This window comes from Jaculus jaculus, chromosome 18 (genome assembly GCF_020740685.1).
Source record: "Jaculus jaculus isolate mJacJac1 chromosome 18, mJacJac1.mat.Y.cur, whole genome shotgun sequence".
NCBI lineage: Eukaryota > Metazoa > Chordata > Mammalia > Rodentia > Dipodidae > Jaculus > Jaculus jaculus.
The window spans coordinates 56,399,820-56,416,882 of NC_059119.1; positions in this window are offsets into that span (position 1 = coordinate 56,399,820).

The window sequence follows — 17,063 nt, forward strand, 5'->3', positions numbered from 1 at the left end:
ATGGTATTTTTTAAAGTTAACCTTATATTTGCAGGTTTTGTGAATTGTGACAAAGCATTATGATGTGGCAGAGACTACAGCATCGATTAATTTTAATTCCTTATTAATATTCATACATAGTTTTGGTTAAGGCAAATGCCTTAGATTATCTATTTGTACAGGATCATTAATGAGTTGCCAGTACATAATGAATATTTGTTTCATGGATGTGCTTTCTGACTGTGTGGCTTGTGGTATCATACTTCCGGAATAGTAGGGGAGTGGGAAAAGTGAAATAGTTTGCATTCTTACCTTGAAATGTATAAGGACATCAAATTATTCAGGATGTGTTTTATCAAGTAGTATCATATAAGTATGGTAATAAATTTGCTTTGCCAAATTTACACACACACAACAAAATAAAAATTACACATTATTTTGTCTATATTTTAAATATTTATCATAAAAAGTTGGAACAAATTTTCAGATGATTATTCAGCAAAATGGATTTATATTCTTCCATGGTAACACTTAATTAGAAGTAAAGGCTAATTTAACCCTACACCCATCCAAACAAGGCAAAAGGTTCTAAATCATGCCGTTAAACTGAAAAAAAGATATTTAATCATAATTATTACATGCATGGACCTTTTGAACATTAAAATTTATAATCTCAACTGAATCTGTCGTTAAGGGCATCTGTAGCAGCAATATAAACAAAATAATTCAGGCAAAGGTATTGGATGCCTCGTAAAATAAGAAAAAAGTCCCTTCAAATATCTGGAAAGAGTGTTTCTTAAGAATCAAAATAGGAAAAAAGGAATATATTTTGTTAGGTTTTAACTGAAGGCATACCTGTACCTTCTTAGCTAACAATGGCAGAAATAGAATTAAGAATCCCATGTGGACTTATATATTGATCTAGAGGAACTGGCAATTTTCTCAAGAGATGCTGGCAACAGAATTCTAGCAACCTTGAAGCACTGAAAATTCTTTTACAGCTACTTTTATAGTAGCCTAAATTGATTTAATAGAGTATTGTCAAATCAATTCATTCTCTTAACTCTTGGGCTGTGTCATCTTAATTTGAATTGTAGGTGAACCAGACCATCTGGCAATAATAGTACTGCGTAGTGGTTGATGTATTACTATAAACCTAGCCACTTAAATGATGAAAACCAATGATGTAAACTGGACATCACGGAATAATGAATATTTGCAGGCACTCTAAATTCATGCCTTTTATTGAAGAAAGAATTATCGCATACATTTATGCTCATAAAAGATTGAAAATGTAGTGATTATAGCTCCAACCATAGTAGGTAAAATGGAGTGCATTGTTTTAATGAATGATACAGATATTTATGAGACAAATTTAGTATGTGTGTGCCTTTTATTTTCTTCATGCTGAAAATACTTTAGGAGGTGAATAAGTATATAGGATGAGAAAAACCATGCTTCAAAACACATAAAATGTCTTGTTAATGGCTAAGTATAGCAGGTAACATACACAAAGAATTTTCCATGTCTTTACTAGTTAGTTTTGAACTTTACTTTTATTATCTCATACAGCATTATGAGTGAGTTATTACTGAAAAGGTAAACTAGGCTTGGGAAGGGAATATAACTTCTTCAGGGCTCTGGCTAAGAACTCATCTTTGCAGTGGGCCATTGTGTATGATTCCTTCTTTGTCTATTGCTATGGTAGGTTCAGAGGCTGTAATCCTGGAAGCTAACGGTGTGTGTCCTTTTTGCTACCTGGTGGGTGTTAGGCCAATTTAAAATAGATGATGAACTACAATTTTCTTTTTTGTTTATTTATTTATTTTATTTTTTATTAGTTATGTACACAGTGTGTATACAGTCATGTCGATACCAACGTTAGCCTCCTCCCTGCTCCCCCCCCTCCACAGGCGCCCTCCTCATTGGGGAATATGGGGCGTGAGTTGTGGGGTTAGCCATCAGTTATGGGTAAGAGGCAATGTCTCTGTGCATAATGACCCAACTTGTGGCTCTGACATTCTTTCTGCCCCTCTTCAGCAAATTTCCCTGAATCGTGTTGGGTTTCTTTTAGGTCTGCTTCAGTGATGAGGTCTTGGGAGCCTCTGTGTCTCTGGATATCTGATTTGGTAGGAGTTGAGTGTTCTCTGTGTCTATCTCCTTCACCTCTGTGCTGATACCTGTTTCACCAAGAAAGAAGTACTCTTTCTCATTTCCCCAGTTGCACTTAGTTTTAGCTAGGGCCCTGTTGAGGTGTGATGGGGTGGTTCTCTCCTTAGGATCTGTGTCCATCTGAAAAAGAGAAGCAAATTCCCCAACAGAGAATGAAGCTAGTACCAGAGAAATGGGATAACCATTGTATTTTTAGGGAGAACTTAGTAGGTGTAGGTGCTTTTGTAGCATAGGATTGGTGGGAGCTTGGCAAATTAGAGTGAGCTCGGTTTTGGATATGATTCTGACCTGTCTCCCAGCTCCAACTATGGTGTTCATTCCACTGAGTAGACCAGCTAGGCAAATCAAGAGCAGATGGTTTCCCATCCAATTTGAAAAAGTTTAAGCTAATATTGTTTTCAATGAGTTTTTCCTGATCCATTTCTATTTTTCCTTTTTTTTTTAATGCTGGAAGTCATATGTGAGAATGTCCAGACCTGAAGTGTCCATTTATAACCTAACTCACTGTGTCTTTTTGATTGCACGGTGTCTATCATTCATCCTTCCAATTCAATCTGTTGCTTCTGCTCTCTCCACCTGCTATTTTTGCCATCCATGGCACTAAAAACTTTATACTATCATTTTTCTATTTTCAAAATTTTATTTTATTTTTTAGAATACAGATAATTAAATATCATTATAGTCTATTTCCATACTTTGTGGTTTACCTTTCTCCCTCTCTCTTCTAGCCTCTCCATAATCTCTCTACCATTTTCATGGAATCTGTGACCTTTTGTATTTTCCCTCTTTTTCACACCTCTTCCTTCTTCATGGTCTCTTCTCCTGCTTTGTAATCAAGTTCCATCCCCCTTCCCTCATTTACAAGCACACAAATATTTAAATTTTTGTATATGAGGGAGAATATATATATATATATTCTAAAGTTTCTAACCTGGGTTATCTTACTTGGTATAAATATTTTTCCAGCTCCTTCCATTTTCCTTCAAATTTCATGATTTCTGTTTCCTTGCTGGTGAATAAAATTCCATCATATATATATATGTATACAAGCCAAATTTTCATTATACAGTTAGATTTTTCCATGAAATTCTATTTACAGTTTCTAATTCCTTGCTGGCATTCTTCACTGATGAGCACATTCTGACCATTTTTTAAAACGTATTTGAAACATTTATAAGGGCTGATTCAAAAATCCACTTCTACTGATTCTAAAGTCTGGATCTTCTCAGTGTCTAGCGTGGGAGAAGCGTCTGTGTAAACCACATAGCTGTGGTGTACTCCGGTACCCGTCTCATTTCTAGGGCACGAGGCAGATGAGCTATGGAGCACACTGTTTATTTTCCTAGAACAATGCTGAGGCCGGTTCTATTATCAAACAATCTACTGGCTTACCACCATGAACGTGTGGAAGCTTTGTTTTCTGCTTGTTAGACTAGGATTGGTCTGTTTAGTGAAATAATAACCTTTTCTAAAAATACAGGTTGTTTATTGATGTATTTGGGAGAGAGAGAAAGAGAGAGAGAGAGAGAGAGAGAGAGAGAGGGAGAGAGAGAGAGAAGTGACAGATATATATAGAGAGCATGGGCAGGCCAGGGCCTCCAGTCATTGCAAATAAACTCCAGATGTATGTTCCACCTTGTGCATCTGGCTGACATGGGCATTGGGGAATCAAACCTAGATCCTTTGGCTTCACAGGCAAGCACCTTAACTGCTAAGCTATCTCTGTAGCTTACATTTATTTATTTACTATAGTATAGAAATTCTAATATCCCAAAGAAAACATGAGGTATTTACTAAAGCATTTAACCTTGGGTGCATTCCAATAGAAGTATCTGTCTTGGCTAAGATTGGTGACAGTTAAAATTTCCACAGAGCATGTTCAGCCTTTCCAATGATGTGGTATATGACATTTCTTAGAATTTCCCCTTTTCCTAGCAGCATTAGGAAACTGCAAGAACTTAGGGGTTGTTACAAACAGGTTTATAAACTTCCCTGTGGGTGGTTCCCTCCTAAATATCAAACCCTCCTAAGTTACCAGAGACTCCAGCAAATTTGATTTCTGTTTTCTGAGGATTGAAGGCAGTACAGTTTATAAAACTACCCCAAGTTCTCAGAACTGAATTTTCTCATCTTAAAATAAGGTGAAGGAAAAGAAATTTTATCAAGTATTAGGCTAGCCATGTTTATCAATGGGTTCTTAGAAATTGAAATTTACCAGTTCCACAGGCTTACCATAATGTGTTGGAATTCTATTAGAAAAATCACACAATCACTTAATTTTTATTTTGCTTTACTGCATTTTGTATTTTGTAATCTATGTGATCTATGTGGAAATACGGAATGGATCCTTAAAATTGTAATGTGATAGTGAGTTCCAGGTTCCAGGTCAGCCTGGGCTAAAGAGAGACCTTACTGCAAAAAAGAAAAACAAAGGAACAACAAAAAAAGAAATGTTCATTCAATAAAGAGAAAACATAATATATATATATCATGCTTATTTTTTGTTTATTTGTTTGTTTGAAGTAGGGTCTCGCTCACTGTAGCCCAGACTGATCTGGAACTTATTCTGTAGTCCCAGGCTGTCCTCAAACTCACTGCAGTCCTCTTACCTTTGCCTCCCAAGTGCTGGGATTAAAGGCATGCACCACCATGCCTGGTTATGCTTAAATTTTCTGAACATTCCTCCTGATAATTCTGTGTACATCAATGTATTTATATGGAATAGTAACATTCTGAATAAATGTCAGTATGTGTGTGTGAAAACATTATAATGTGATTATATAAGCACTCTATATTTTTTATATTACAGAAGCAATCACGTTAAACTTTGAAAATAAACTTCAAAAATATTCTAGACTATCATTTTAGTTTTTTTTAAAAATTTTGTGAGTGTCATTTATCAGATTTTTCATTCCCTTGTGTGATATGCACTTACATGTATTTGCATGACATGCATATATGATGTTTTTTCCTTTTTTTTGGGGGGGGGGGTTAGAGATAGGGTTTAACTTTAGCCCAGGATGACCTGAAACTCACTATGTAATCTCAGGGTGGCCTGGAACTCACAGTAATCCTCCTACCTCTGCCTTCTGAGTGCTGAGATTAGTAGCATGCACCATCATGCATGACTTTTTCCCCCATTTTTTAACAGTGAATGATATTTTCCATTTGAAACATCAAATTTATCATTTTAAAGTCAACTACTTTACTTATATTTATAATTACAACCAATTTATATTTATTCTTGTTTTACTTGCAATTATTTCAAATTATTCTTTGTGTTTATTTCAAGTTAAGTTTGTGAGTGTTTTTATTTTCATTATGTTTATTTTAGCTACAAAATAATTCCACATATTGACCTCTCTACTTTGAAATTTATCTAAATAAGATAGGTAGAGCAAATCAGCATTTAACATCATTTTCAACAGAAAGAAAATAGTTAAAATTATAAGTCACACATTTGGAAACATCAAGAAGTCATATTTTTTCTAAAGATTCTTCCATTTTATTTCATTAGTGAGAATCAACAAAAATCAATTACAGTGAGATGAAGTAGCATCCACATTGTAATTTCTACACATAATTATCCATAATACAAGAACAGAATCCTTATAGAAATAGATAAAATCAGAGGTGCTAAAGGAAGGGAATGAGATGCATCAAGTAAAGCTAAAAAAGGAGAAAAATGTACTCTGTCAAAAACGGATAAAGAGGGACATGGGACTTCAAGCCTATTAGCCAAATATACCTAAGTCTAAGGTGGGAGGATTGAGATTTTTGTGACCAGTCTGAGCTGCATGTTTACAGCCTCCAAAACAAGGCAAAAATTTAAGAAATTATATTGTATGAGATAAGATGAATGGATGCCAGATGAATTTCAATACTCATCCCCAGCCAATTATGAGACAAATTGAGCATCAGACATGTGGAACTTGATGAATGAAGCTCAGATCTATAAAATTTCATGCATTTATAATGATAATCAAAAAATACAGATAACCCCACAGATGAGGGCCCTTGGTGGAACAGGGTTGAAGGAGGAGGAATGTAAAGAATATAACCTGATGGGAATGTGACCAATTGCAATACTTTTATAAAGTAAAATTCACATGAAATAAAAATATAATTAAAAATTTTAAAGTGCTGTGAGTGGTGGCACATGCCTTTAATCCCAGCACTCAGGAGGCTGAGGTAGGAGGATTGCCATGAGTTTGAGGCCACCTTGAAACTCCATAGTGAATTTCAGGTCAGCCTGGTCTAGAGTGAGAACCTACCTCAAAAAAAAAAAAAAAAAAAAACTTTTTAAAAGTCAAATCTAAAAATATTGATGAATTTCTGGTTTCACAAATAGCTTCCATTTCTGGAAAAGTTGTATATATGTGGAGAAATAAACATTAATTCTGCATTTTCCACATAAATAGTTTCCTTAGAGGAACTGAATGGAAGATACATGGAAGAGTTCGAGTCTAAAATTCCAAGAATTATAAAGAATAAGTAAAGTATAAGTAAAATATCAATTTTACTTAAACTTTCAGAAAATAGCCCCAAGTTGGTGGGTGCTGGTAAGCCAGCTGAGACACTCGATTTGTTACTTAGAACAATACCACTAGTTATTTTCTAGCACTTGATCTCTGAACCCAATTGTAGATTGCATTCTGGTAAGGGTCAGAGGAAGCCATTCTACACAGTGAACAGTGGCAAAGAAGAGAAGACAGAAGGTTTGTGACAATCTTTTGATGCTTTTCCTTATACATATGCCCTTGGTAAGATATTCTGCTGCAGAGTCCACTAGCACAGCTCTTTTCAAGATGTAAACAAATGCAAGACATCTACGGGACATTACTCACCAACAACCAATGCAGCAGAATTAGAAAATTCGAAGATCACCATTTTACAATTCCTAATGAAATAACGTATTTGGTCTCCGAGTAGACATGAAATCAGTAAAACAATGGTTACTGAACTGGACTGGACTGACACCGCTTAGAGCCATGAAAGAAAATGTTGAAACGCTAGAGAGATGACTCGTTTACTAAATGCTTGCCTGCAAGCCTCTGGGCCAAGTTGTTTCCCAGCAGCTATGAAAACTGACCATCAAGTGGCTCATGCATCTACAATCTCAATGCACCTACGGCAATAAGGGAAAGACCCTGGAGAATCTGGAACCTCATGGGCCAGCTAGATTGGCAAGACTTTTTCTCAAAAGAAGATGGTGGACAGAGAGGACAGGCCTGCTGAAGCTAGCCTCTCACTTAAACATGTATGCTCTGGCATGTAAGGACCCATACACACACGCATACACACACACACACACACACACACACACACATATATATATATATACATACGTATATATATACATATATACGTATGTATATATGTATATATGTGTGTGTGTATGTATATACATGTATATATATACTTATATATATGTATGTGTGTGTATACATATATAAATGTATGTATGTATGATACATATCCATACACATAAATGTAAAAAGGTTTTAAAGGAAAGAAGTCACTAAGAGTAAAATGAGCATAGAGAATGTACTTCCTGGCATTGTGGAGTAGGAAGTGCAAAGTGATATCAACTGCATATCCTTTCAAAACAGCTTGATCTGAATAATGACTTTCTACATCTAACTAAGAGGGAAATTATAGCTTTAAATAAAACCCAATTATAGAGCCATAAGTAAGTGGAAGAGTCTATAAGATAAATGTTCTGGTTTTTATCAATTAGCCCATGGCTCTCTTTGATAATATGTGATTCTAAAAATTTCACAGATTGATCCAACTATTGTAAACAGCTCTATTTTCGTTACTAAAGGAAAGGTTGACTTACATCACAACAAAAATCTACTTTAAAGCAAGAGATGTTCAAGTTTATTCATGTTGGCATCATCATCTAGTCATGTAATAACCCAAGAGGAGGTCATTGCTGAGAGTGGGAAGGTCACAGAAAGGAACAATTCAAGAAATTTCTGTGAGTCAGAGCCCGCAAGTCCTTGGCATCCTGTGGTCTTACCATTTGTGTTTCTCAATGGGAGCCCTCGGAAGATGCTCAGGTCCCCTTCAGAGTGTGTGATGTCTCCTGTCTTTAGGAAGCCAGCAATGAAGTAAAAGATAAATTAATTTTCTGTTTCTACAAGCATGCCTAAGACCTTTTCGATTCTGGCCAAAGGATTTTTCAAGGCTGAATGACATGACTTTAAGTTCTTCTTTTTCTTTCCTATCAGAGTGAGGTTGAGCTGTGTCTCATCTTCATGTCAGGGGGTTTATAGGTGCCTAAATGCAGTTGTTTTTTCCTTGTGTGTTGAATTTCAGCATCTGAGTGATGAAGTTGATTGAAGAGCCCCATCCATCACTGAAGAGTTTGCTTTTTGCAGTAAGTTTGTATTTACTGCTTCTCAGCATATGCTTTGTAGTGCTTTAGAGTGCTCCATACAAATTACATATCACTTTGGTATTTAAATCAATGAATTTAAATTACTGCATAATGATTACTTTCAATTTGTCCTCACTTAAGAAAGATGACATAATTAAACCTGTATGTTTAATCAGGTCTTGCAAATAAACCCATACATTTATAGTGGTGTCTGAAAAATGTTAGTACTCTGAAGTTTTTAATTGTAATTATTTATCATAGTGCTGGGTTTCAAATCCCAGGGCCTTGCACAGCCTAAGCAAGGGCGTTTTCAGCCACCTATGTCACCAGCCTATCCTGTGGATTTAAAACCAATGGATGAGGTATCAGTCAACATGGAAGGCAGGGATCTTTCTCTCATCCCTTTCTCTTCCTTTCTTGAAATTTTCCTTTGTTTCTGTCCTCTCTAAAATATCCCTATATTCCTACCTTTCCTTTTTCTTCTCCATCCATGTTTTACATGATTCTAAGTGTTAGAAATAAAATACTATATAATTCTGATATTGAACTTAACTCACATGTGCAGTTAGGATGCAATTAAGTTTGACATCACATCTTAGGAATTCTCAGTATTAGTCAGTGATCCCTTGTGAAAACAGAAGGACAAAAGCAACTTTAAGAGAAAAGTAAGCATGATCTTGGTATATTTTTTAATGTATTCTGAGAAGTTGAGGTGGCTAAGAATTACTGACAATTAATCTAGATGACTTCATGTTATTGCATCACTAAGATTTCAATTTGGATTGTTTCATGTATCTCTTTAATATGATGATGTTTCATTAAACTTTCTTGAATACATGGCATTTACTAGTAACTATTTTATATCCTGGTCTGATTCTATTATTTGTGTAATATCTTGGTTTGTTTCTATTAAATGACTATATCAGTCATTTTTCTGCTTTCTCTTAATGTTTGATGATTTTGTATTACATGCTAGACATTAGTAATTTACTTTATTGAGTGTTTTGTAGTTCTGTAGTCTTTTACTGGTAAACTTTGTACAGACTATAACTAACTTAAGTGTAAGTGGTTTTAGCTCTTAAATACTTGATTTTATATGCTGGTTGCTAGGAAAAGAACACTTTTTAGTACAGGGCAAATTTTTATCCCTTACTGTGATAAAAGTCCTTTGAAGAGCTCTGCTCAGAGGTCTATGTATTATGGGGTTTTCTGCTATAGCTAATATGAACTCCAGACATTCTCTGCTTTTGCTTAGGACTAAGCGCCAGCTCCAACTTCTCCTTTCTTTCCATCTTCGATGTTCCTTACACGTAGTGATGTTGGATGAACTGCTCAACTGAGTTCTCAAGAGAAACTCTTTGAACATGACAAGATCTCTCTTCCTGTGACTCTCAGCAGCATTTTTATTTTCACTTGTCTCTTTTTTATATATCTAGTTCTTTCCTGTTTGCACATGCTATGGCAGGGACTGCCCAATGTGACCTACTGAATTCTCAACTGAGTGACTCTTCTGAGTGATGTTTGCTGCGACCTTGCTTTAATTAGTTGTGTTGTAAGTACCCCTCAGCTGATCCAAATACCTCCTGTAGCTAGCATTTTTGTTTATTTTTATTTGTTTATTTGAGTGCTTCAGATGGAGAGAGAAAGAGTCAGATAGATAGAGAATGCTCACACACCAGGGCCTCCAGCCACTGAAAACGAGCGCCAGATACATGCACCCCCTTGTGCATCTGGCTTATGTGGGTCCTAGAGAATGGAGCCTTGAACCAGGGTCCTTAGGCTTCACAGGCAAGTATTTAACTGCCAAATCATCTCTCCAGCCCTGTAGCTAGCATTTTGAGGGCCATCATAAGATCCATTTGGTTTCATATTCTAACCCAAGGGTCAAATCTTTGTGCTGAAGTTGTTGTTTTATATATATTTTTCTCTAAGTGGTTTTAGATGATATAACAAATTGATAGACATTAGGAGTAAGGTTATTTTGTTTGCAGTTGGTCAGCTAGGGCTACAGGACCAAAGGAACATGGATGTCACCCTGCACGGGCAAGAAAAGGACTCCAGTCTGATTCAAGATGGTGAATCAGTGACAGCTTCCTGATTCTTCCTCCTTAAGTGTTTCAGTGTTGGTATTTCTCAAGGGAAAGTCCTTTCTGAGTCTGCACTTTCCTCCTGAGATCAACAACCAATCAAGGTAGGTCCTGTGTGAACTTGGCAAGGAATCTTATGTAAGTTGGATGCCCGATTTATAATACACGATCCAAGTTGCCACATGAATTTCCTGTTTCCCTTCCTAACCCGAAACCCTCTTTTAGTATGGAAACTTTTCTTCTCTCTTATTTCTACATGTTCTTAAAATAAATCTTTCATACTTTGCCCTCCTTCATATCCATGTTTTTCAGTTCCTTGCTATTCATAGATAAGAATTTGAAAGCCACTGGCTTGGGAGTTTTAAGCCCACCCAGAGAGAGAAAGAGAGAGGCATTGTTGGCTTCCAACACCTTAATACAATTTTTGTTACTTTAGGCTAAAGAATTGATCAGCAGTTAAGGTACTTTCTGGCAAAGCCTAATGATCCAGGTTTGATTCTCCAGTGCCAACAAAGAGTCAGTACAACCAAAGTGGCACATGCATTTGGTGTTCATTTTCAGTGGGTAGAAATCCTGGCATGCCCATGTATTCTCTCTCTCTCTTTCTTTGTCTCTCTTTCTCTCCGCCTCTTTCAAATATTTAAAACATTTTTGTTACTTCACAATGTCAAGGAACATATATATGTGTTCCAATCCACACAACAATGAGTTACTAGTTATCCATTTTATAAATGAAAGAACTGAAAGTCACTCAAGATCACATACAAAGAAGAGGCACAGAGGACAGGCAAATGCTGGTGTGTCATAAAGAACATTATTTGTATTTCATTCTTCTATACCAGAACACATTTTTTTTTCAATATTTCAAGGTAGGCTTTTCTTGTTTAGAAAGGGCAAATAATTCCCTTACCATATTTTTTTTTTAAAAAAAACTGGCATTGGTTTCTATTTACTTTAGATTTGTGGGGAGTAAAACTGGGCTTCTTTTACTAATTTGTTTAGCTAATTCATATAGAAATCAAGGTTTTATATATATGAAGAAATCGTCTAATTCATTTTAAATGATTTTATTCATCAATAGGCAAAAAGAATAATGATGAAATGACTATAAATAATGGCTATAGAATAATCTATAACATGGCAGGATGAAATGAATTTAGGAAATGATTTCACTCTTTCTTAGCATGTATGCCTGCCTCCTTGCAGTCCACAGGAAAGAAAGGAAACGAGTAGGAAAGAATGAAAATAACTAGTGCAGAATAAAGGGAGGGTCCACAGGAAGTGAAGCTAATTGGCTCAGCGGGGATTACACTGGAGCCCTTGAAGAAGGAATTCAGAAATGCAGAAGTGCGGTCAAAGTGGCAACAGGAGTCAAAGAAGTAGGAAAAGTGTGTTTAAAGAAAGCCTTAAGGACTCATTAAGTACCCAGAAACAGGTTTTTCCAATGTAAGTTAGGTGTGACCAGCCAAAGTGAATCTCACAGGGATGGAGGAGATGCAGTGGAAGCCTAATTCTTCTCTCCTGGTTTCAGAAAATAAATAAATAAAATCTATATTTTATGGGAATTTATTGTATGTTGAGCTTCCACAGCAATGATTGGTTTGTAATTTTCCCTTGAGTGGTCTATAATGAAATGCACATACATATGTTAGCTTGCAGACATACATTTCATTAAGAAAGAAGAAATAAGATTTTATAATAATTGGTATGTATTTAAACATGTTAAATGTTCAGTAATTAAGGTGATCAGATTCTTGGTACAGCCAAATGCTTGCCAGAGTCAACAGGAATGTGACAGAAACAAATGCAAGCTAATGGTGTGTTTCAAGACATGTTTGGGGGGGGGGGTGTGGGGATTGTAACAGTAACTCAGAAAGTGGCATTTTATGAATGTCATTAAAATTCCTGGTCAGGTACAAGTATTTATGTTTGCAAAGTGAAAAGCCATTTGGATTTATATGAAATAAATTAAAGCCTTAAAATATTAAGAGGCAGCTCTTTTTGTTAAATTTGTTATATTAATAGTGAGAATCTCTTGAAACCAGTAACTGAAAGATGTGTGAATAGGATGATCTAATTCCAAACAAGAGTTCCACTTAGTTCACTTGAAAAGTAAACACTGTATGTTAGACACTGAACCCAACCCTCTGAAACAAAAATACTGAATGGCAACTTGTGGTCTCACGGGAGAAAGTTCTGTGTGTGTGCAAATGTGTTGAGCTGGCGTGCTCCATGTTTCTTGACAGTAATTGTTACGTAGTTCAGAAGCAAATTTGTGACTCACCTTAGCCATTTGGCCCTTTGTGTCTCCATAGTCCTCTGATTTGTGATCCTTAATTCACCCTGCTTCTAACAAAGAACAAGCCACTGAGTCTGAAATCCCTTAATCCTACCCTAATCTTTTGAAAGATATATTTTCATGGTTTTAGTGGGTCTTCTTTAAGCATATTTATAGCAAAAGAATAATTTGTTGGATCCCACCCAATCATCAGTGTTTTTCTCATGGACTATTACATAAAGTTTCAACATAATTTTCTAAAAAGGACATGATTTATCCCATTAGCCTTGTCTATACAAAAATCAACCTTAGGCATTCAGATATGTACCTTCCCTTTAAGCCTCATTGTACTTTCTCCTTGCATCCAAGTATTGAATTTCATACTGAAGTATAATATAAATGGAAAAAAAAAAAACATACCTTAGAGGTCATTGGCAGAGAAATGAAGATAAACATTATAAAATATGATCCCACAAAAACATTGCCATTCTTGTTAAGAAATTCCAGTTCATATGAATTCTGTGAATAAACTGATTTTAAGAAAAACTTAAAGTGACAAAGTAATATTAAAAGAAAATAATCATTGTTGTGGTGAACACTGGTGTCCATTTTTTCTTTTTTTTAAAATTTATTTATTTATTTGAGAGCGACAGACACAGAGAGAAAGACAGATAGAGGGGGAGAGAGAATGGGCGCGCCAGGGCTTCCAGCCTCTGCAAACGAACTCCAGACGCGTGCGCCCCCTTGTGCATCTGGCTAACGTGGGACCTGGGGAACCGAGCCTCGAACCGGGGTCCTTAGGCTTCACAGGCAAGCATTTAACAGCCCATGGTGTCCATTTTTTAATGTATAAGAAGAAAAGCTGATTGATTTATAAGAATGGATTTATTCAAGCTGGAGAGATTCCTCAGTGGTTAAGGCATTTCATTGTGAAGGCTAATGGCTTGGGTTTAGTTCTCACTTAAAGCCAGATGCACAAAGTGGCATGTGCATCTGGGGCTCATTTTCAGTGGATAGAGGCCCTGGTGTACCCATTCTCCTCTCTTCTTTTCGCTTCTCCTTGCCTCTCCTCCCCTTTGCTCCCCTTCCCTCTCTTCCCCGCCCTCCTCTCCTCTCCTCTTTCTATCCTTGCAAATTAAATAAATAGGTACTTTGTTTATTAAAAAAGAGTGGACCTATTAAACTAGAACTGGAAAAAAGATGTTTTCATAATATGAGATTACAGATGACTTTTTTATAAAGATTAAACATGGAAAAAGAGTCAATTGAGTAACTCATTAACTGGACTGACAAAGGATAAAAGCTATGTAATTAAATATATATTGGTGTACACAAATCAATCACAATTCTTAAATTCTTACAGAAGCAACTGGCTTCTGGGACAGCCTGCAAAATCCCCAACCCAAAGTTTCTCACTGGGATTTTAAACAAAAATGAAACCCATACAGCTTTTAGCTCACATAAGTAGAGATAATCTAAGGAACAAAATAGAATTAATTACTGTATCCAGGAAATACCTTAAAATATACTTGACTGAAACTGGGTGTGGTGGTACACACCTTTTGACTCAGCACACAGGAGACTACATAGTAAATTCTGGGTTAGTCTGGAATACGCACGCACGCACGCACGCACCAGTCTTTTATTTCCCCATGAGCTGGAAGCTAAAAAGAAAGTCTTAGGAAAGATTGTGGTGGGAATGTCACACAGTCTTGGCAAAAGGGAAGGTTATGATCAATGAAAAATCTGGCATGTAACACATCTCAGTGAGGACCAGGAAAAATAATCATGTACCTGAAGCCCCAAAGAAGCTAAAAGTAAGTGTTGAAACTGTCAAAGTCTCCAAAAGATAGACCTGATCTTGACTAGTATAGATGCCTTAACAAACAAATCTGAAGAAATAGGTCACAGATAAGCATGGATTTCCAGAGCCCATGTTTCGTTGATTTATTACTGTGCAACAAACCAGTCCAAACCGTACTGGCCTCTATCAGCAACAATCCTTGCCCCTAGATTTACTACGTAGACAAAGCATAGCAAGAAATGCTCATCTCTGTTTCCTCTGGTGTTTAGTTTGGAGATATGATTGGGAATAGACACCACACTTTCACAATGGTATGTTATGGCTAACAATATTGGTGCTGTCTGAGAACTCAGGGAGAGCAATAATTTACAAATCTTAGTTCTCTTATATAGCATCTGCCTTTGTGAGGTGTATTGGACTTCTGAAAGGACAGCAACTAGGCTCTAAACAGGAAGTAGAAATTGACAGTTTTAAATCCTCAGAACAAGACTTAGCATGGTCTTTTCTTTTTTCATATTACACAAAGATTTATAGTACCAGGCAGACTGAAGGGTAGGGTGCATACAATCTACCTCTCAATAAAGAGAGTAGACATCTTTAATCACAATCAGTGATCCACATGGAATCTCTAAGAATAATACCACGTTGTGTCAATAATACAAAATATTTTTGAGGCCAAAACCAGGAAACTCTATTATTTAGGAGCCCAGAGAAAGATATGTAGAAACAGAGCATCCGCAGAATGGATATTAGGATGTTAGGAGACTTAAGATGGCTGGAAGCAGTTATTAGACAGAGTGCTAAGAAATTTTTGGATGGAATTTCAATTACATCATGCTTACTTTGTCTTATCACTGAGGACTAATCTCTGAAAAGTTAGTTAACATGATTGGTTCATATACCTTTTTGTTTATAATCTCATAAGTAAACAATCATATTAAGTTGGATATATAACAAAAGAAAGAAATTGAAGACAGTGTTGCCTGAGGCATCTAAATACACTGTGAAAGGAGAAGAGAAAGAGAGACTATACATCTTTATGAGTGAGGAATTCCATGGGTTAGAACAAGTAAGTACATATAGCTAAAATTTCTGCCTAAGGTTTTAATAATTAAAGTTACTATCCTTCAGTGAAAATCCTAGTGGATAAAATAAATACACAACTTTTTTTTTAAATATATGTTAACATGAAAGAAAGCAATGTAAATAGAATGTAAAACTTATCAATGAAGGTTTCCTAAAAGTGATTAATACAACAGTATACATTGATCATCTGTATCTCAACCTTCTCAGAGCTGAGAGAGTCTGTCAATTCAAATTTTGTTTTGGAAGAGAAATGAGTAGTGAAGAATTCATAGGAATGTATAATAGGTGCTGACAATTTAATTCCAACTGGCAGAAGAAGACTCTTTTAAAAATATTTTTTTTTATCTGAAAAACAATGCAAAGAAAATTCTGAGAATGCAAACAATGGTAATAAATCATCTACATGTAGAGAAACAATTTATCAATGTTGTCAGCTTATATATCTCATAAAAAATTGAATTAATAACAGCAGCAAGAAGTCCAACTTAAATTTAAAACCGAAGGTGACCAAAAGATGCCTACTTCCTATAGCACTTAATAAGGAACACCTTGGTTTGATGTGATCATAGGAAACTAAGAAATCTTATTTCTACTCTCAGCAGTGACATACAGTATGTGTTTGTAAAAAACAAAACAAAAAAAAATGTAGCTTGGCAATGGCACCCGCCTTACGCACCTCTTTCATCCAAATTACTCTGTGTGTGTGTGTGTGTGTTGGGTGTGATGTAGTGTGTGAAGTAATGTACAAATGTGACACCTCCTGTGGGTGCAAGGCCAGAGAACATGGTTGTGGGGAGGGTTCTCCTTCATTGCTCATCATCCTCTTTCCTTGAGATGGAGTCTTTTCACTGATTGTAGAGCTGATGACTGCTTTTTGAGCCTCAAAAAGTCTCTGCTCCTAACAGGGATTAAGTCACAGATGCGTGTGGCTATACCTAGTTATTGATGTGGGATCTGTAGGATTGAATTCAACAATCTCAGGAGGCCACTTCTGGCCCTTATATTTAGGCAAGGAGCTGGCTCTCAGCTGCTCAGCCATCTCTCCAGCCCCAAATTTTGTATTATGGCAAACTTTTGAGTTTCAATTCTCTTGTGGCAAATAAGCCATTGCTTTACATATAATAAATGCATATTTAACAAAGGAGTTTTACTGTGACTAATTGCCGGACAGAGGTAAAATTAAAGGAGGAATCATTTGCTTTGGCTCATGGATTCAATCAATTCAGCTCATGGTTACATTGGTCCTTGGACTCAAGCAGAACATCTGGGGGG